The sequence below is a fragment of the Peromyscus californicus genome, unplaced genomic scaffold, assembly GCF_007827085.1.
Source record: "Peromyscus californicus insignis strain IS unplaced genomic scaffold, ASM782708v3 Scaffold_23__1_contigs__length_62951481, whole genome shotgun sequence".
Lineage (NCBI taxonomy): Eukaryota > Metazoa > Chordata > Mammalia > Rodentia > Cricetidae > Peromyscus > Peromyscus californicus.
In genome coordinates, this window is record NW_026294534.1 from 49,509,852 (window position 1) to 49,531,726 (window position 21,875).

The window sequence follows — 21,875 nt, forward strand, 5'->3', positions numbered from 1 at the left end:
ATAAGATCTTATCAGAAAATGAAAAGAAAAACAATGAATGCTAATATATATGTATATATGAATTTTCCATATAAAACACAGTAAGTTTATTCATGAACATAATGTATTCTTCAATTTATACAAATCTTTAAAAATGATTTTCAATAAAGTTTTTGTGGACTATTCAAATACAAAAAAAACAAAAAACAAAAAAAAACCAAAAAAAAAAACCCACAAAGACTAAGCTTGAATCTGGGTAAAATAGACAAAAATACAAATATTTTAATTAAAACAATTTTGAATTATTAAGTATTTATGAAGAGAAACGATAAGAAAGATAACATGGTAATAGAGAAAGCCAACCAATGAAGAGAAAGACTTCAGAATCTTTGATTTATGTGCTCGTTACCAACATAGAGGTTAATCCTACAACGTTTATCATTTATTTTCCTAAATTTAGCCAAATTTGGATACAGATAAATGACAACCAAAATTCCAAATCATGCATCACTCATATCACCATCATCCTCCTGGATCAGTGGATATTGGTTCATAGATGAAATCCTAACACGTGAGAGGTAGAGGCAGGAAGATTTTTAAGTTTGAGCAAGGCCCAGGCTACATAACAAGTTGCTGGCCGACCTGGCCTATATGATATCCTGAATCATAAAGGCAACCAATGAATTAACAAGTGATAAGTAGCAGTACTAAGGAGCAACTAATACAACTTTAAGGATAAGATTACTAAAGTGTGAAACTTGATGTTACCAGTGACTAACCACATGATTTTTGCAAAGTAATTATACTTCTCTAAGACGTGATTAACTCTTTCATAAACGTGAATAACAATGTCTCCATCTCTAAGGGGAGATTTTTGAGCACTATATAAAAGAAATGTAATGCCTTGAACCAGTGAATATCATTTTCAATAAAGTTATACCCAAAAGTAGCCTATGAAAATATTAGTCAGATTAAGTACATAACTGTTGTTGACAACATGGCTCAGCCTATGAAGGCTCCTGGCATGAAGGCTGATGATCTGAGTTTAATCCTAGGGACACACATGGGAGAAAAACAGAACTGAAGCTACTGCAAGGTGTCCTCTGACCTTCTCACTTGAGACTTGGCATATATGCACAGGTACACACACACATGCACACACACACATGCACACACATGCACATTCACACACATGCCCACATATGCATTCATTCACACCCCCACACATATATACAAATGCATGAATACACATATTCAACTCACGTGCACACATGCACACAAATGCATAAGCGTGAACACACACACATAACTAAAGAGATAAACATAATAAAAATTAAAGCTATTGAAAAATATATTACATAATATGGCCCTAAGTGGTACAAGAATGTTACCCTGGGTACTCTGGATGTGGAGGCAGAAATATTACAAGTCAAGGCCAGACTATACTAGGGAAATAGCTCAGCAATAGAATGCTTGCTAGCCATCCTCAACATCCTGGGTTCACACTGTAGTACTCCCCAAAAGAGTAAATATGTGAATAAACAGTGTATTCCCAACAGTTCAAAACTACAATCCTAATATTGTAGTCTAGTAAGTGAGGAAATGTCCTAGAAGTGGAAAAAATGTCAGTTTCCTTATCATTGTTGTCTATTCCTTTTCAGAATTCCAGATCATAATTAAATTACAATCATCTTCCAAAAGACATTTTTAGCTAAATTGCGAAAATAATATAATGTCATGTAATTGTATAAATTTCTATATTCTTAAAGATATTTTGTAAATTCCAAATTCCTAGTTGTAAATATTCTAATTATTTCTAAAATTATTAGACTTTTCAAATGTGTACTTTTCACTTCTAAGGTGGTAACTTCCAGATATATGTTTTTGGTCCAAGTTCTTTTCTCCATGTGAATGATTTTGTTACTTTTCCCAAACTCTGGTCAGTATTTGTGTTTACTTATATTTTGAGAGATAATATGTCATTTCAATAACAACTTCACACAGTACCAGGATACAGCAGTTATTTTAGGTATAGTCTTTTTACATTTGATAAACTGCAAGAGAAAGTCCAATTTAGAATTTATTGCAATTTATAATCTGCTTACTTTCATGTACTTTTTAAAGTCTTCAAAGCAGCACAAAAACACAGCTAAGAAAAAATAAAATGTCAAGGTCAGCACCAAAAGTTCATCTGTGAGTGAAATAGCACTATCTACATCTGAGATATATTTTAGGAACTCTCAGATCAGATTTAATCATCTTTTGAACTTTTGGTTCTGGCCTTGGCTTCTATTTTATTCAAAATGTGGCTAATCATAAACTAGGCTGTAACCAGTGCTTAGCATACATAAATAGCCTAAATAAATTATAAATAAATAAATCTATCAGAAGCCTTCCATAAGTTCTTCTTTGTGTAATAAGATTCTGATTTAACTCTTACCATTCAATAGTTCCAAACCTTGGCACATCACCCACTTAAAAATGTAAATAAAGGTTGATCACGTGCACAGCTGAATACTGGAGAAGTAAACATTCCATTAAATGCATCGAATAAAGGAAACATTGAAGAGAAAAAAATGTCAAGAGGAAGAGACAAGTGAATCTCTATGAATTTGAGGCCAGCCTGGTCCACAAAGCAAGTTGCAGGATAGCCAGGGCTACACAGAGAAAAGAAACCTTGTCTGGAAAATGACAACAAATAAAACATAACCAAAAATACCGAACAAAACAATGAGCAATTATCCAGGAAAGTGGGAAATACCTCTTTATTTATAATCTATAATCTCTCAGATCTATGGTGTGCCTTTCCTTGTTTTTCCTTCTAGAAATGGAGTTTAAATGTTTTTGTTCTTTTGTGAATACAGATGACTAGTTTGTTTGTTTGTTTGTTTGACTTTTGTTTTTCATTGATGAATAGGATGCAATGGAAGTAATGTATGTCTTAAGCTTCCCTTACTTTGGTTCATTCTTTTGCAATGCTTGCCCAGGAACTTTAAGAGAAAACTCATGCCAGTCCATAGATGATGAAAGTCAATCCATTTCCCATTTTCCTCACCGACAGCTACCAACCACTAGACTTATCAGTGAGACTACTCAGCTGACACAGGTACACTAAGGAGAAAAGAAATCAACTAGTCTGGACACAGATATGCACAATGCCCTATTCTCAATTAAACCAAATACATGACCTCATGGCTCATTTTATCTATTACCTATTTATCTATCTTTCTACCTATCATCTATCATTCTATCACATAAATGCTGTGCATTTGTAATAAATTTTGAATAATACACCTATTTTGTCTATAACATATGTTTATGATTATGATAATACTGACTTTATAATATAACACTGTTATAGATTGTAATATAGCAATCGAGTGTCTTGCATATATGATATGAAAGCTCATCCATAAATTCTCAACAATATGGTCACCTATATAAAAGCTTTTTAATGACAACATCAGTTGATGTTCCAATATGGATGGGAGAAATCTTACAAACCCCTTCCCCCAGATGAAGAGCTAAGAGACAAATAATCAGGCTTCTTCAGGGATGAGCCCTCTGAGAGATCAGGAAACCCCAAGTGGCCAACCTTAGGTACATATGCATATGAACAACACTAAATGGACTCTGAAGGATATGTGTGTGTGTATTTGTAAAAATAATAATTATAGAAGTCATGAATTTGAAATGGAGTGGTGGGGACATGGAAAGAGTTGCAGTAGGAAGAGTGTGAAGTGGAAACTATGTAAACACAGTACTCACGTATGAAGTTCTCAGAAAAATTGAATATTTATAAAATGAATTGATTCTCCATTAGTTCAAACTTAGCAATTAATTTGTTAACATCAACAGGCATGTTTGGATACATATACTTATAAAGATTTTATTTTTTATATGTTCTCTGAATTTCTTATAAACCAATTATTTCCTTATTAATCAGAGGTTTCACTTATTGCCTTGTAAAGTACACATTGTAATCTTTAATAAATTTATCTATCACATTTACCAGTTTTTAAATGGATATTTTCATAAGTTCTCATGCTCTGTTTTCTTTTCCAAGAGAAATTGCAATGATTTAATTCCTTTTTATACTGCTTAATTGAACTATGCTCTTGAGCAGGCATGTAACATGCATGGTGTTGCAATAGAGTACAGGAATTTAGATAGTGTGCTTGAATTTCACACTTCTTAAAAGATAATATTATTTCATCTAGTAATTATTGACCTATATTATTTAAAATCAAACCCCAATAGGATTAATTAATTTTGTTTTTCCTAAAGTTGAGGAAACCTTTCAACTGAATTTTCCTTGAAACTCAGTATTTTTAAATATTTAATGCAAATTTAATATTAATCCAATGATTAATTCATAGGCATTAAATATTCACCATAAAGAAATGTTAAGTAAAATAATATCACTATTTTCTAATTTTATAAATATGTTTATTTTTAATTATTAAAGTCTTGATCTAAAACCCACAAATTATAACTGCAGGATTCTTAAACAACAATGTAACAGAAGCTTTATTTCATTTTAAACAAACAAAGAAAATCTGCTAAATAAATTTTCTAGCTAGTAAAGCTTTTTCTCACTTTTAAATACAGAACAAGATTGCATGTAATCTACAAAGAGCTTACCAGTTCCCTTAAGTAGAGTTAAAATTTTATATTGATGTCATGTTTCATATTGGTGGCATGTTTTTCTCTTTATTTTTACTCAGTTGACTTCCCAAATGTATCCTGTGTTCTTCGAAGTCATTCCATCCTATAGCGAGGTCTTTATGAGCTAAGGGCTCCTTGAGACTGCATTAGTGAACATAGTCTGCATGAAATAATTTCTTCTTAGTATAACTTGTTGCTGTCACTCACTCACTAGAAGAGAAAATCATGTATTTCCTTCTTGAACTCTAAGAGCTCTTCTTTCCTTCCCTCTCTCTTTCCATCCCTCCCTCCAGTCTTCCTTTCTTCCTCCCTTCATTTTTACTTTAAGGTGTTAGTTGGTATTTTCAGAATTCCTAGTCTGAGGATATTACCTATCTATATCTTTCTAAAAATTAAAATCTGATAAACATAGTAAATTGAAGTGAGCATTGGAAAAAGAAATTTAGAGATATACTATGTAGTCTCTATTTCAGAGAGATGATAAACTCAAACTCTAGAATACATACTTTCCCCTTTTGAATACATTTAAAAAAGTCTATTGAACTGGGCTCTTTGGCTTTTAACCTAATGATTGAGTTGAAGATACACATCTGTTAGAGATACAGATTATCTCTTTGCCAACATCATTTCATACTCAGCAAGAGGCAGGGATGAAGGGAGGGAGAAAAAGAGAGAGAGAGAGAGAGAGAGAGAGAGAGAGAGAGAGAGAGAGAGAGAGAGAGAGAGAGAGAGACAGGGGGGGAGGGGGAGAGAGGGAAGGGGAAGGGGGAGAGGGGGAGGGAGAGGGAGAGAGAGAGAATACAATTTTTGCTTTTAACTGAGAAGGACATTTCATATTCATCAAAGAAAAATTCCATCAAGATGAATTTTGAACATCTATGTCCCAAAATACAAGGATACCCACTATTGTAAAGGAAATATTACTAAAGCTAAAATCACACATCAAATCCCACACATTAATAGTGGGAGACTTCAACACCCCACTCTTACCAATTGACAGGTATGCCAGAAAGAAACTTAACAGAGAAATAAGAGAACTAACGAATGTTATCACTCAAATGGACCTAACAGACATCTGCAGAACATTTCACCCAAATACAAAAGAATATACTTTCTTCTTAGCACCCATGGAACATTCTCTAAAACTGACCAAATATTCGGTCACAAAGCAAATCTCAACAGATACGAAAAAATTGGAATAACCCCCTGTATCTTTAATCACCATGGATTAAAGTTGGAGTTAAATAACAACACAAACTACGGAAAGGCTACAAATTCACTGAAACTGAACAACTCTTAACTGAATCACCACTGGGTCAAGGAAGAAATAAAGAAAGAAATTAAAGACTTTCTAGAATTAAATGAAAATGAGTGTACAGCATACCCAAACTTATGGGGCACAACGAAAGCAGTGCTAAGAGGAAAGTTCAGAGCACTAAGTGCCTACATAAAAAATTTGGAAAAAATCTCACATTAGTGACTTAATAGCACATCTAAAAGCTCTAGAGCAAAAGAAAGCAAACATATCTAAGAGTAGCCAGCAGGAAATAATCAAACTCAGAGCTAAAATCAACAAAATAGAAACAAAGAGAGGAATAAAAATAATCAATTAAACAAAGTTGCTTCTTTGAGAAAATCAACAAATAGACAAACCCTTATCCAAACTAACTTTTGAAAAGGCAGAGAGAGAATATCCAAATTAACAAAATCAGAAATGAAAAGGGGTACATAACAACAGACTGAGAAAATCCAGGGAATCATTAGGTCATACTTCAAAGACCTGTACTCCACAAAATTGGACAATCTAAAAGAAATTGACATATTTCTCGATATGTACCTTGTTTTTATTTTGAGACGTTCTTTTAGAAAAACTCACTGATCATAATTCCTTGTTTTGCCATGCATATTTGTAGTCATGTGCTCATAAGGGTCCTTGAATACTCTGCCCTAGACTACAGGATGTTTGATACCCTCCTGTATGGGTTAAAATACATTATCTTCATAGTATAAATGTAATGCAGGATACCATTCTTGAATATTTCCAGGAAGGGCAAATTCCCCCAATTTGTATTAACCTTATGTGAAAACATATATTGGAAAAAGCATAGAGCACACAGCACCGCCTGTTTCCTGATTAGAAGTCACCACTTTGGATCATTGGCTACAGAAGCTGAGCTAAAACCCACTTCCTGGTAAGTTGACAGTAATGAGTGACATGAGTACAGGCTGTCAGGAGGGCTTGTCTGTATACAGAGCCCTCATTTTTAAAAAGCCATGGTGACAGCAATCGCTTTCTGCAGTGACTTAGCAGAGACACAGTTGCCTGTGTATGAATTCTGGTAAACAGTGAATGACAACTCTATAATTGGGTAGCAAGTTAGAAGCGAGCAGATCATGCTCATGTGCTAGTCTTACACTGCTTTCCTACTCTAGGGCCTCAGAGAAAATAATTCTATACGAATGTAATCACTCTGTATTTTTCTGTCTTCTCTTTTTGCCATATGTTCATGATAATTTTTCCAATTTCAATCCAAAGACAATATTTTTGTTGTAGTTTCCAGAATATTTCAACATGATATTTAAAAAAATGAGTGTTCTTATCTGAAGAAAAATATTAGGCAAATGAAGATAGACTAAAAATTACTCAAAATTTCTCTAAAGAGCAATATGAGTTTATTTTGAATGGTTTTTGTAGTGCATTTGGACACTGAATTCCACTAATTCAAAGTAATTACAAATCAACAGTATATTGAAGAAAATTCTATTTCTTTAGAGCATTGAGGTAAATAAATCTCTACTAGCTTGGTGGCAAGCTTGCAATTCGTTATAATTAAAAATAAGTTTTAAATATGAAGTTATAGATCATTGCATTTTATATAAATGTTTGGAGCCTTAAAATAATTAAAATATTTAAAAATACCAATGGGAACTTCTCACAGTGATTTTTGATAGAACACAATTACATGGGACAATACATATGCATCTAAGTAATATTATTACAGAAATAAAGATTACTTCTAAGAATCCTTTTAGCTGGTTCCTACAAAATTTGAAGTAACTAAATTAAGAGACAATTCCATTTGGCATAAATTAGGTGAATATGTTCCAAATAAAAAATTGAAAGAGGCCCTAAGTATATATGTTACTAGGGCATTTCAGTAACTCATCTTGCTTTGAAGTTAACTGGGGGGTTATTTCTCTGATTTTATTCTATCTTCCAACATGGCAAAGGTTAAGAGGAGGGAAATCAGTGAAAAGGATACAGGAGTTTTTTTTTTTTAACCTTATGCAGTGCTGATTTCCTAATCAATGCAAGGGTCTCCTTCAGAGGCATGCTGAATATACTTTTAGCTGCTATTCATGTTATCATTGTTGTTATTAATTTTTATTGTATATATTAATTGTATGGGACAATGTATTACGTGATGATCCATTCACACTCAAGTACATACTCAGTGCGGAGCACCTTCCCCTCATTCCCTATGTCCTCCCCGTGTCATTCCCCATCTTTCTCTCCTTCTTCCCAGTCCCTGTAGTAACTTTGTTCCCTAGACAGCCTCACTGCTACTCTCAGGCCACGTACACATAAATTATTGGATGTACCTACATACAAATGGCCAATAAACACAAGCAGAAAGGTATCCTCACTAGCCATTAGATAATATTCCTTATTTTGACTTCTTCATATCCACATACTCTTTCTCTGATGTATATAGTTATAGCCCATGACTTGCATGTAACTTTTGGAAAATGACACAAGAGAATACACAAGCTCTCTCAACATATAGTGGCTTGCTTATTTAATGTAGATATGATGCCTGAAGTCTCAGTGCCACATTTACTTCAATACTTCACCCTTGCTGTCCTCAAAACGCTAGTGCTTTTATACTCAAAGTTGCGCTTTGCCAGCAAACTCAGTGAGGCCATAAACAGAGGAGATCTGCTCATTAGGTAGCTATGAGCTATTCATGTCCTCCTTCCCATGTAGCACCTGCGAAGCCTCATGAGCAGAGAAGTTTATCTGCTTCATCTATAAGAACATCTACTGCTTTCTTGTTGTTGTTCAAGCTGGGAATGTTCATTTCTTTGTATGATGGGCATTTTGCATTGATTCCTGGACATTGGGGTGATGTATTATGGAACTCAAAAATCTTCAGATTTTCTGGTTTAACTAGTTTTTTTTTCCTGAAACTCACTTGGTAGCCCAGGCTGACCTCGAACTCACAGAGATCTGCCTGGCTTTGCCTTCTGAGTACTGGGATTAAAGGCATGTGCCACCACCACCACCTCCCGGCATAACTAGCTTTCTATACTACGTACAAGTGGGAATATAGGAAATATTCCCCCTTCTGTTGTCCAGTTTTAACAGCATCCACCATTATCAGTTGACCTCCATTGGTGTCCTGGGAAGTACTGTCCTATTTCTGAACAAAGATTTGAGTTTAGCATGGTCTCCATTTATATATTCTAGCTGTGTGTGGAATGTAAACTTCAGGCTGCTTCCACATGGAGACTTTGTGGGAAGCTTGTGTTGAATACCTTGCCTTCTTCTAGATATACCCACACTCTCTCAGGAGAGGTAGAAACACGTCCTTATTGTTAGAAAAGGTAGAAATCCAAGTTCCTACTACATCTCCAGCAGTACTGCAAAAGAGACTTGTGCTTGTTATCATGGAACAAAACAGGAGTCCCAGCTTTCTCTTCATCCTTCTCTGAAAGCATCCCACATAAATAAAAGAACATCTAGTAACAGCAACATCACCACCACCAAGAAAAACACTTACAGAAGGACAAAGCAAGATAGGACAGTATTTGTGGTAAAACACACATTGCATAAGCATGAATTTATACTTTTCAAATACTGATTAAAATCAGAATTGCAAAAATATCATAAATGTAGCCCTCACAAAAAGAATTTTGGAATGAGAAATACAGAAAATTAATCACAGCCACATGTGAAGTAAATAAAGAGATACCGTCATAGAGGGAGGCATCATGAGGGATAGGGAGAAACCGGGTGCTAGGGCAGTTCCCAGGAATCCCCAAGGATAAGCCCACCTTTGTAGCTAGAGTTTTCCTGCCTGGCCCACAGTCAGGACAAATCTCTGTCACCCGCCAGTCCCACAGCCGCTCAAACCCAACTAAGTAAACACACAGAGACTTATATTGTTTACAAACTGTATGGCCATGGCAGGCTTCTTGCTAACTGTTCTTATATCTTAAATTAACCCGTTTCTATTACTCTATAAGTTGCCACATGGCTTGTGGCTTACCGGAATCTTAACATGTTGCTTCTCCTCATGGCGGCTGGCAGTGTCTCTCTGACTCAGCCTCCACTTCCCAGAATTTTCTTCTCTGCTTGTCCCACCTATACTTCCTGCCTGGCTACTGGCCAATCAGCATTTTATTTATACAGAGCGAAATCCACAGCACACCTTAGACTACTAGCAATAGTGAAGAGGATACCTGAACTGGCTTACCACAGTAATCAAAATGGTAAATACCCTAACTGTCATCATAGAGCCTCCATCCAGTAACTGATGGAAGCAGATGCAGAGATCCACAGAGAAACACCAGGCTGAGCTCTGGGAGTCCAGTCAAAGAGAAAGAAGAGGGATTCTATGAGCAAGGGGCATTAAGATCATGATGGGAAACGTACAGAGACAACCAGACCAAACTAGTGGGAACTCATGAAATTTAGACCAACAGCAGTGGAGCCTGCATGGGACTGGACTAGGCCCTCTGCATAAATGAGACAATTGTGTAGCTTGATCTGCTTAAGAGGCTCCCTGGCAGTAGGATCAGGATCCATTCCTGGTGCTTGAGTTGGCTTGTTGGAGTCCACTACTTATGGAGGGACACATCACACAGCCTTGATGCAGGGGGAGGGGCTTGGACCTGCCTCTACTGAATGTACCAGGCTCTGCTGACTCCCTATGGGAGGCATGGGAGGCCTTATCTTCTTGTAGGAGGGAATGGGAGGGTTCGGGGGGGGGGGGGGCAGGCTGAAGGGGTGGGAGAAGGTAAGAAGAGGCTCTGTGATTGGTATGTAAAATGAATAAAAAAATTCTTAATAAAAAATAAATAGAAAGAAAATATTAAGAAAGTTTCATAGTCAAAAGGAAACTCTTGCTGACCTTGCACCAGGGTATACATAAGAGAATGCAGAAACACAATTTGGACAATATTAGAGATACATTATAAAATATTTTACTCAGATATATGTACTTTATAATTAATTATGACCAGAAAATGATAACAGGGCTATTCCATAACTTAGAAAGACAATGAAATATATAGGAGAAGCATTCCCAAAAGATTAGAAACTATCCATAGAGATAAAGGTTTGAGATTTAGACATTATAAGTAGTTGATATAATGACTTCAGAGAATAGATTATAATAACAAAAAAATCTCTTTCAAACACTAGAGCAATAATTAAGTAATTAAATACAGACATGCTAATAAAATATAAACACTGGTGATCAAGCTAAGTTATTTTAAGAACATAATTAAAACATGAAAGACAAGGAAGTAAAATGTGCAAAGAATGAATGAGATGCATTGTAAACAAATGAATTAAAAGTCTAACTACAGCCATTTACATAACTATATCAAATATATATTGTCTAAATATTCTAACTAATGTGGTACCCAAATCCCACATACCTGGGAAAAGTTTATTTCTGCCTTGGCTTTTCTCATTTGATCATGGCAGTGTTTGCAAGAGGAGGTAAAACATTCTAGTACCCTTGAAACAAAGAAAAACAAACATGTTAGCATTCTTGTTTAATTAGAATTTGACTTTCCAGTAATGCAAATCAATTTTATTTAGGCATATTAGGGATATAAAAATATACCTAACATTTAGAATTAAACATTTTCTTTTTTTTTTTTTTTTTTTTTTTTTTTGGTTTTTCGAGACAGGGTTTCTCTGTGTAACTTTTTTGCGCCTTTCCTGGATCTTGCTCTGTAGACCAGGCTGGCCTTGAACTCACAAAGATCCACCTACCTCTACCTCCCAAGTGCTGTGACTAAAGGTGTGTGCCACCACCATCCGGCTGAATTAAACATTTTCTAATCTGTTCTCTACAACCATCCTGACTAAAATTCTCTGTTACTGTCTGTAACTGAGGTTAAATGAAATGATGTATTACAGAAATTGATGTACAAATATTTGCCAAATACTTCCATCAAAAATGTATGCTGTGATAGAGTTTTAGTTTCTATACAGGATTATGTAGCTGATATTTCTAAACCTCTCATATACCTTTGTTATGCAATTGGAATGGTTTGTTAATATTAATTGTGTCCTACAAGTTAAAATTAAATAATAATTGTCAATTATAATGAATAATGTGTGTTACTTACAAATATGTATGAAGGATAGGTTAAGTATAAAAATTATATTCTTTTTGAATGGAAATGATACTGTGTAATGTATTCTAGCCCCCATTATTATGTGCAAATACAAAAAGAACACTTATCTTAAAGAATTTTGATCAGTATAACAAGGTCTGGATATAACTCAGTATAAATTAGGTCTGAATACTTTATTAAAAGGAAATTTAGTTAGTAAGCAAGTTTGTAGATTTAAAATCATTATGGCAACATCTAATGGACACAATAGTTTTCTGATGATGAATTAGCTAGTGTGGATAAAAGAAAGGCCATTTCTACTCCAAGCTCTTTGGCCAAACTTAATCACATGGCCCCCTTCAACTTCCAGAGGAGTCTGTAAAATGCATTGTTTCCACATTATAGAAGATGCAAGAAAAGAACAGAGCTTATAGTCTCCATATATCCTAGTGTCCTAATGTTTAGCATGTTTTCAATTTTACCACATGTATTCACTCTCGCACACACACACATACACACACCATACACAAATACAAGCACCTCATGTTGAAGTGGATTTTGTTTTCTGCACTGAAACCACTGTCAAAAGAACCAGCAAGATACTATCAAGTCGATTACTATTGTTTCCTTATTAATATTAAAGACTTTGTTAATTCATGTTATGAATTTAGTTAGCGCCAAGTAAAACTGTTATTCAAGTGTATATTAACTAATATATTTCACATGTATTCTGCAACACTGTCTGATTGCAAAGCACATAATATTGTGTTTTACTATTTATATTACTTTTATACTTCAGTGTTACCAAATTACTAGATATATAGAGAACTAAACACAAATTAGCTCTTAGTACTGCAGGTCAGCAGTCTGGCGTGTCTCAGTTTGTTTGCTGCTGAGAGTCATGAGCACAACATCAAGCTCACCAGCAGGTTGTGTTCCCATCTGAAGGCTCCTGGGAAGAATCAACTTACAACGGAACTAGAGAATGTGAGGGAAGAAAGGGGTCTCAAGGGAAGGGAATGAGGAACAAGGGTTGGTAATAGGAGAGCAAGGGAAAACACTGTTACCTTCCCGTGTAGAATATTGGTTTATTCATTTGTGACAGGAAAGCAGATGAGTAGAAAGAGGGCCAATGAGAAGAGAGAAGGGTGGGTTAGAAAGGTGTTGTTGACACATTGTGCTTCCAACCCTTCCGCATCCCTCTTCTGATGTCACCTCTGGCTGCTTTCACTTTCAGTGGCTGGAGACAGTGGCCTCTTTTTCCTGGACTCATGCCTACATTATGTCATGGGGATACTGTCCCTGTCCTGAGGAGAACCTATCATAGAGTATAGCCATAGTAGCAATGATAGATTATGAATTCTGCCTATAGTTATTTTTGCTGTTATTGGCTGATTCAGTGTTTTGACCACTCTGAAAGTTGAAATGTTCACAAGGCCCAGCCCCATAGATAAGCTTGTAGTAAACAATTCCTGGGAAGGCCAGATACTCCAGTGGGGTGCCCTACACGCTGGACAGAGAGCTTCAAAAATGAGGCATTAGTGAGTCAGGACTATGCCAGAATGGACTTTGTGGTGATACCTGCCTTTCACCCATGCATGCCTTGGTTAGTGATTCCGCCCCTAACCTCTGGTATGTTACCTGATCAACTGATTGTTTCATGGACTTGAGCGAATTTTATTGTTCTTTTTCAGGTGTCAGGACACTGTGTGGGGTGAATATATGTTTATGAAAAGTTATACAACAGTCTGTGGTCCAAAATGAAAGCAAGGCACAGATGAGAGCCTTGGAAACTCCATATTCAACTGTCCTGGAACAATAAGTCCAAAGAAACATGATTTCCTGGGTTAAATCCAAAATTAAGCACATGGGAAATCAATTGCTGCCCTGTGCTTGATGTAATATCATCACTAGAGAAATCAATACGTACTCTAATTTTCGGCATGCTTTTATCGATCTGGAAAGTGTGTTCTTTTTATTTCCAAACAAGAAACAGTATAAATGTAGTAGTTTCAGATTCACTTGGAAAGACACAATAAAGGTCAGCTGTGCTGACATGGGTGTCTAGGCTATGTCCCGCCTCACAAGCAGAGGCTCCTCCTTCACTTTGGCAACCAGCAGACTGTCACTCCAGGTCTGAATTTTAATAGCAGCATGTCACTTGGATTTGGTGAGCCAACCAGTCACAAATGACTTACTAGCAGATAGGGGTAGCAAGAATAAATAATAAGAGACAAACGTTATCATCGTTATGGAGCTGCATTAAATACTACTCAAGTAAATTTAAGGAAAATCCAAGGCTATAGATCCTCCCAGTCCACAAATTTGTTATATGTTTAGTGAAAAAAAAAATCGATGGAAAAACAGGAAAATGATTCTACGTCTTTGAATCTACATTATTTATCATTGCAATTGAATAAATATACAGTTACAAAAATATTTTTTGCATCTTTCTTTTTTTTAATGTCCAGTATGTCCAGGAAGAAACAATAATACATTTTTTCTTTTAAAAATTACATGCTGTTTGCCAAAGGATAAACACAAATTTAGTGCAGAAGGTGTACAAGTTCAGAAATATTATTGATGGCCTTCTTTTCCTGTTCTGCAGAGATATTCCACAACACAGATGGGGTAGAAATTCCTTTAACAGTTTCAAAGCACACAGAGATGCTGAGCTCGTAGACTTTTTCTTGGTAACTGTAAGCTATTAAACACACGTAACTCAGAATTGATTTGATAAAATCTTTCTGAATGCAAGATGAAAGCATTAAGAAAAAAGAAATAGAGAAACAAATGCTTTGAATTTAATAAATAATTTTGAATTTTGTGTTTTAAAAAAAAATCTAATTATCATTTGAAGCTGTGAAGAAGTTCAGAGACAAGATGCTCTCATTCACAAATGCCCTAGTTAAAAAATCAGTATGATTATGAGATTAAATTGGTTTAAATGAGCAACTTTCTTGAATATGGTAGATTTCATATGGCTTACTTATCTGGACACACAATTACTAGCATGCACTTATGTGACTGATTACAGTCACAAATCAATCATTCTGGTCAAAATCATATTAAATAAACAATATTTTAATAGAAAAACCTCCACGCTTTTTAATAAGCTACAATTTTCTGAAATTTTCATGTATTTTTTCCATTTTTTTATTAAGAAATTTTCTACTTATTCTACATACCGCCCACAGATCCCACCTCCTTCCTCCTCCCACTCCCCAGCCCACATCCCCACATCCTTCAAATCAAGGTCTCCCATAGGGAGTCAGCAGAGCCTGGCACACAGAGCCCAGGCAGGTCCAAGCCCCTGCCTGCCGCACCAGGGCTGAGCCAGGTGCCACACAGCAGGCACCTGGCTCCCAAAAGCCTGCCCATGCACCAGGGATGGATCCATTCCCCCCGCCCGGGTGTCCCCCAAACAGTTCGAGCTAAACAACTGTCTCCCGTATCCAGAGGGCCTAGTCCAGTCCCATGGGGGCTCCACAGCTATTAGTCCACAGTTCATGGGTCTCCACCAGTGTGGCCAGTCATCTCTGCACTTCTTCCTATCATGATCTCGATATCCCCCGCCCGCGGAATCCCTCCTCTCTCCTATGGAATGGATTCCGAGAGCTCAGCCTGGTGCCGGGCCTCGGATCCCTGCATCTGCCTCCATCAGTCACTGGATAAAGGCCCTATGATGACAGTTAGGGTATTCACTAGACCGGTCACCAGAGTAGACCAGTCCAGGCACCCCCTCGAACACTGCCAGCAGTCCAAGGTGAGGACATCATGGGAGTGGGAAGAGGCAGGGTGCCAGGGAAGCTCTCAGAAATTGTCATGTTTTTCCTTGATGTTACACTCACATGACTTTTGCAGCCACCCTTATTGCTATTTTGCAAGTCTTAGAGCATCAGGCATGGATTCTTCACTGAGTATCATATTTGAGTGAGGAGGCAACCTTGATTGTTAGCAGGAGGAATAGAATGGTTGAGCATAAACCTTATTCTCCAGTGGCAAGCAAGGATGCAGGAGCTGTTTCCAGGCTTCATGGGCTTTCTCATCTCTAGCATTATAGACAAGATACCTACTTTAGAAGCTCACAACACCTTATCTTTCAACTGTATATTAGGTATCAATCTTGTGTAAATATTAAAAAAAAAAAGCAATGAGGCACAGGTTCAACTCTCTGTCAAGGACGCTTATTTTCTGAAGCTAGAAAGACAGATCAGTTTCTAAGAGCACGTACTTCCATAGGACCCAGGTTTGGTTCCCGGAATTTAAATCAGGTGCTTCACAACTGCGATGCCTGTCACCCCAGCTCTCGGGGATCTGACACCTTTGGCTGTTGCAAGCACTACACTGATAAGTAAATACAGCCACACAGACACAGGCACACACACACACACACACACACACACACATACACACACACACACACACACAAACACAAACACACACGCTCACACTTTTTTTTCTGAGAAGGAAAAAGCCAAGTAATCTATTTAAGGATTATATCAAGGTGGTTTCACACCTCAGGAACTTGCACCTAGTACAACACTTTTTCCCCCCAGGAAATAGCCATAGTTGTTCCTTGTTGCCTACAATATGCATGGAAAAATGAACTAAAGAATACATTTTTGAAACATAATCAAATGGGACAAGTTAGAACACATTTGGGAGTATTGAGTTATTCAAGGCTAAACATTTTTTAAAACTCCATATTCTCATAAATTGTTTCAAGGAAACAGTACTGATCTGATTTCTATGACTAACAAAGCACATAGCATCTTGTACATTGCCATCCAGGTTCAAATTTGTTTTAGACAAGAGTCTGTATATATTTAAATGGTAAAAGAATCCTGCATATCTAGACAGATAATCAATGGCTAGTGTTCTAGCTATAATTTTTTTGTGCTTGCAAAGCACAATTCATATTGGGATTACAAAATCAGCTAGAGCCCTCAAATCTAATTATAACAAGCTTAACTCTGTACTCTTAGAGGTGTTCTGGTGATATCACTTTCAAAACTAAATTTGTTCTTCCTGAAATTTAAGCTACCTTTAAAAGGTTTTGATAATATTATTACAGCTCTACTGTAAACTGTCCAGAAATCAGAAATACAGCTTGGCTAAGGAAGCATACTTGTGGACACCTAGAATGAATGGAAATGGGAGATTTTTATTTTAATTAAAATGGATGGAGAGAGTGTATTACTTATAATGCCTTATAGTTATATTTTCCTGCATTGTTCCTGGAATACTAAAACTAAAATCTTCAAAGTTCTTGCTTTAATTCTTTTGCTTTCTAATAGACTGAAACTTTCTTTTGGTAAATCAATTTTATTTAGATATTATGAACATCATAATATGGGGGTAAAATGTTAGGTATATTGGCAGAATATGACATATATATATATATAACAACTTAGTAACACTTCTAATTTGGGGGGTGGGATTTTCAACTTACTAATCACTGAAATGTCTTTCTTATTAGAGTTTATAGTGGAGCTTGTCAACTGATCAGGGAATTTGGTAGCTGAAATTCTTAAGTTAGAAAGGTCAATTTTCAAGTAATGTTTTGTAGTGATTATGATGTATATAATTTTTAGAGTTCACAAAATGAATATATGATCCAATATTGATAAGATATTAAAGTCTATTTTCACTTTTGTGTTTATGTTACCTTAAAAATAACCCCTTTCAAAACTTAAAATTATACTATCATTAGAAATACTGACATTAGTCACTAATCATAATACTTTTAATGAAATATATGGAAATACGCCATGCACACCATTTGAGGTGAGGTATTCCATGTTAGTATTAATGATTGTGAGTCTGAGTTCTGCTCACTTTTGACCTGTACCAAACACTCGTTACTGAAAACAGAGTTGGTAGCCATTAAAACTGAAAACAGAGTTGGTAGCCATTAAAACTGAAACGATTTAATTTGTATAACTGATTTCTTTGTCATAACTCATAAAGATAGTTTTCTTCTTGTTCTAAAAAGTCATTGGTTCAATGTATTTGCTTCCTGTTGCTAAAAAAAAAAAAAAAAAAAAAAAGTGAATTGTGCCCATTACAGATATGTGAGCAAATGGCCTGTGTAGTCCTTGGCTGCAGTGGAATGCAGCCTTTGCAGCTGAGAAAACTAAAGCTTCTGTTTCTTGAGATTTTGATGGCATCCAGTCTTTTCCTGTTTTAAGCTACCTGTGAACAGCCCAATAAACATGACACACTGTGTTCGTAAAAAAAAAAAAACCACAAAAAAAAACAAAAAAACTGAAAACAGAGTTGCTAGCCATTAAAACACTTATCAATAAACTATATGGTAGCATGCTGTGGTAAAGCTAGCTCAGATTGTCTACTGAAATTGCACTTAATGATGCCATTTTGAAAATTAGAAATGCATTATTACAGATTTATTTTGCTCTGGACATCAACCAATGCTGTAAGTCCAAACTGTAGAGCAGAAGTAGGGAGTAGACAGAAGTGATCACTACACATTTATCACTGCACCCCTGCAAAATCAGCTCAAAAAGAAATGAAAATTCACGTCAATTAAGATGAACCTAGTTATCCTGAGGTATAAGAAGCTCTTGATTTTTCAAATGTTTGAGTATGCCACTAGCACTTAATGTAATTTGGTAATGTAAAAATTACCTTATGATGTGATTTGGTCTCTATATGGTTTGGGTAACTCTGAAATGCAGTCTGTAGGCCCCTTTCTTAAGTGTTTGGTTCTGAGCTTAGGGTGTTATTTTGAAGACTGCTGCGGTATCTTTAGGATGCGCTGTGTACTTAGGTGACTCACTGTGGGATGGATCTTTAAAATTATACACTCTCTGGTTCTAGTCTGTGCTCTGTACCTCCCACCTTACAGTAGGAAAAATCTGTGCTTCATTCCTGAAACTATGTGCTCTACCACGGTTATCTCTTTCTTGATGGGTTGAAACTTCTCTGAACTAGAGAATACAAGTAAACCTTTCCAACCTGGAGTTAATCCTGTCAGAAATTTTGATACATTGATGGAAAAACCTCCACTTCAGAAAACAAGTCAAACTTCACCCAGTAGGTTCCATTTCCTTCATTAACTGTCCTTGACTTTCAAGCACAGAAGTTGGTTTCCAGAGATGTGTAAGAAACTCAGAGTTGATGTAATCCCTGAGTGTCACTACCTTCTTGTGTATGTTGAGGAAATGCTTTGCTGTTTTTACTTTAACTACGCAAATGGCAAAATGTGAAGGCTTATAAAGCCTCAAGGACTGCAACAGGCCCTATTGACTGATTCACTCTAAAATTCAATTACTATAATTCATATGAATAATGATTACAAATAGATACTCTAAATATAATTTACATTTTTGATAAGTTATTATTTTTAATATGCAATGTCTTTAATTTTTTTCTTTTATATAGGTGAGAATTTGACCAGATTTCCTCATTTGCAATACTCTTATCAAGGCAAAGGTTTAGTAATCCCTTTATCAACAAAGGTTATCTCTAGTTTGGATGATTTCATACAAAATTGGTCATCTTCTGATATATATGAAACAGTAGAGGAATTTAATGAGAAATACTGAGGTATTCTATAATTCATGGATGCACGATGGACTTTATTAGACATGAATAAATAAGGGTAGACATTCCTTCAGGCTAATCTTATTTCTCTGCCACCTAAATTTATTTTGATAAATTTGATTTATTCTCATTTTTCTATGCATTAAGTTTGAGAAAACCTGTTCAATAGTTCATCCTTTCATTTTCCCTACACGATTTAATTTCCTTGAAACTGTTAAGTACAATTAATTGAGGAATCATGATTCATGCTCGTCAAAGTGATGCCCAAATTAGAGTAATTGGAAGTCAGTATGTGACTAAAGATAGATGCTTCAAATGGATTTTAGTGAAAATAATTTTGCCTTGGTATTATTAGATCCTGTGTATCTTTCGATCAGTCTGTTTTGAATTTAAACCCAAACTTCTGTGTCTTAAATGCTATAATGCTCCTTTACATTTTCATTCATTATCACTATGCTCTTTATATCTGCATTTGGAATATCATTTTGCTGTCCTTAGTTATCGGTCTCTATCGCTGCTTTACCCTACTGAAGAGCAGCTTTTAATAGAGTTATTTTTGAGATATTGAAGAAGATGCTAGTCAGGATATGAGGAACCACAGACTTCCTGTGGGCCTTCACTCTTAATGTCACTACACAGGAAAATATAGACCTGCAGTCTTCTCATCCTGAAATAAGAAATATTTAAAGAAAGAAACTTTTATCCTGCCCCATGTTGTACAAACTTTTAGGATTAAATATTTATCCTTTTTTATTTTTATTAGCATTTTTTTCATTATTTAAAGCAATTTTCTTTTATTGAGTTCAGTGTAACTGAGATATCAAGGGAACAGGGGGAAACAGGGTCCTAGGGAAGTTCTCAGGAATCCACAAGGATGACCTCACCTTAGACTACTAGCAATAGTGAAGAGGACACCTGAACTGGCTTAACTTGGTAATCAGATTGGTGAATATCCTGTCATCTTAGAGCCTTCATCCAGTAACGGATGGAAGCAGTTGCAGAGATCCACAGCCAAGCACCAGGCCAAGCTCTAGGAGTCCAGTTGAAGAGAGAAAGGAGGGATTCTATGAGCAAGGGGCATCAAGATCATGATGGGGAGACCTACAGAGGAAACCAAACCAAACTAATGGGAACTCATGAACTTTAGACCAACAACTGTGGAGCTTGCATGGGACTGGACTAGGCCCTCTGTAAGGCAAGACAGTTGTGTAGCTTGATCTGCTTAAGGGGCCCCTGGCAGTGGGATCAAGATCCATCCCTGCTGCATGAGCTGACTTTGTGGAGTCCAGTGCCTATGGTGGGACACCTTACACAGCCTTGGTTCAGGGGGAAGGGCTTGGACCTATCTCAACTGAATGTTCCAGGCTCTGCTGACTCCCCATAGGAGTCTTTGCCTTACAGGAAGTAGGAATGAGGGGTGTGTTGGCTAGGAAGACTTGGGGGATGGAGGAGGGAGGAGAGGGGCACCTGTGGTTGGTATGTAAAATGAACAGAAAATTTCTTAATGAATGTATTTTGATCATATTCCTCCCCTTCCTCAAGGCCTTTCAGATCTTTTCTCCCTCCCTACCCACCAAACTTTAAGTTCTTTATCAAAAGAAAAGAAACAAAAAACCCAATACAAACCAAAAAATAAAACCACATCCAAAATGAAAAAAAAATCCACCAAAGTTTAACCAAATAAAAGCACACACACACATATGCACACACAAAACAAACAAACAAACAAAAAACCATGGAGTTCAATTATGTTTATTGTAGCATCTTATTTATAAATTTTAAAATTTCAGTAAATCACTACAATGCTACTTAGCTTGAATATGAGTATATTATCAGCTATACAAAACATTTTTCTTAATCTTTGCATTATAAGATTTTTCTTATTTAATATTGTTTTTGTTTTATATTTACTTTTTAAATGTTTGGATAAAATTAAGAAACACACAATAGCCTAGCTTTGCAATATCAATCTTTTCAGTCTTTTTCGCCTGTACCTAGTCTACTGAAATATCTTAGAGGCAATGACAGGCAATGAGGATATCATGTCCAATTCCTCCCGAGGAACTTGCCTGAGGAAATTCCTGAAATGTGAATCTCATTATAAATATGATAATGGAGATCAGTTAGTTGGTTTCTACTTGAATTATTATTATAGATCTGCTTTTGTGGAAATAATGCAGTATGAACATACTTCTTGGCTAATAAAGAATTTTCCTTGTTGGAGTTCATGATTTCACATATTTAAAGGAGCTTGGATAAGCCTTAAAAAGCTTCTGCTGGACCCTTCATTGTAAATCTTC

At 36.0% G+C, this 21,875-nt stretch overlaps 1 long non-coding RNA gene across 1 annotated transcript in view; it reads left to right on the plus strand.

Annotated features, from left to right (window-relative positions):
• Positions 1-21,875, plus strand: part of LOC128119412 (uncharacterized) — a 252,773-nt gene that overhangs the window by 109,169 nt on the left and 121,729 nt on the right. The gene's annotated exons all lie outside the window — the stretch shown is intronic.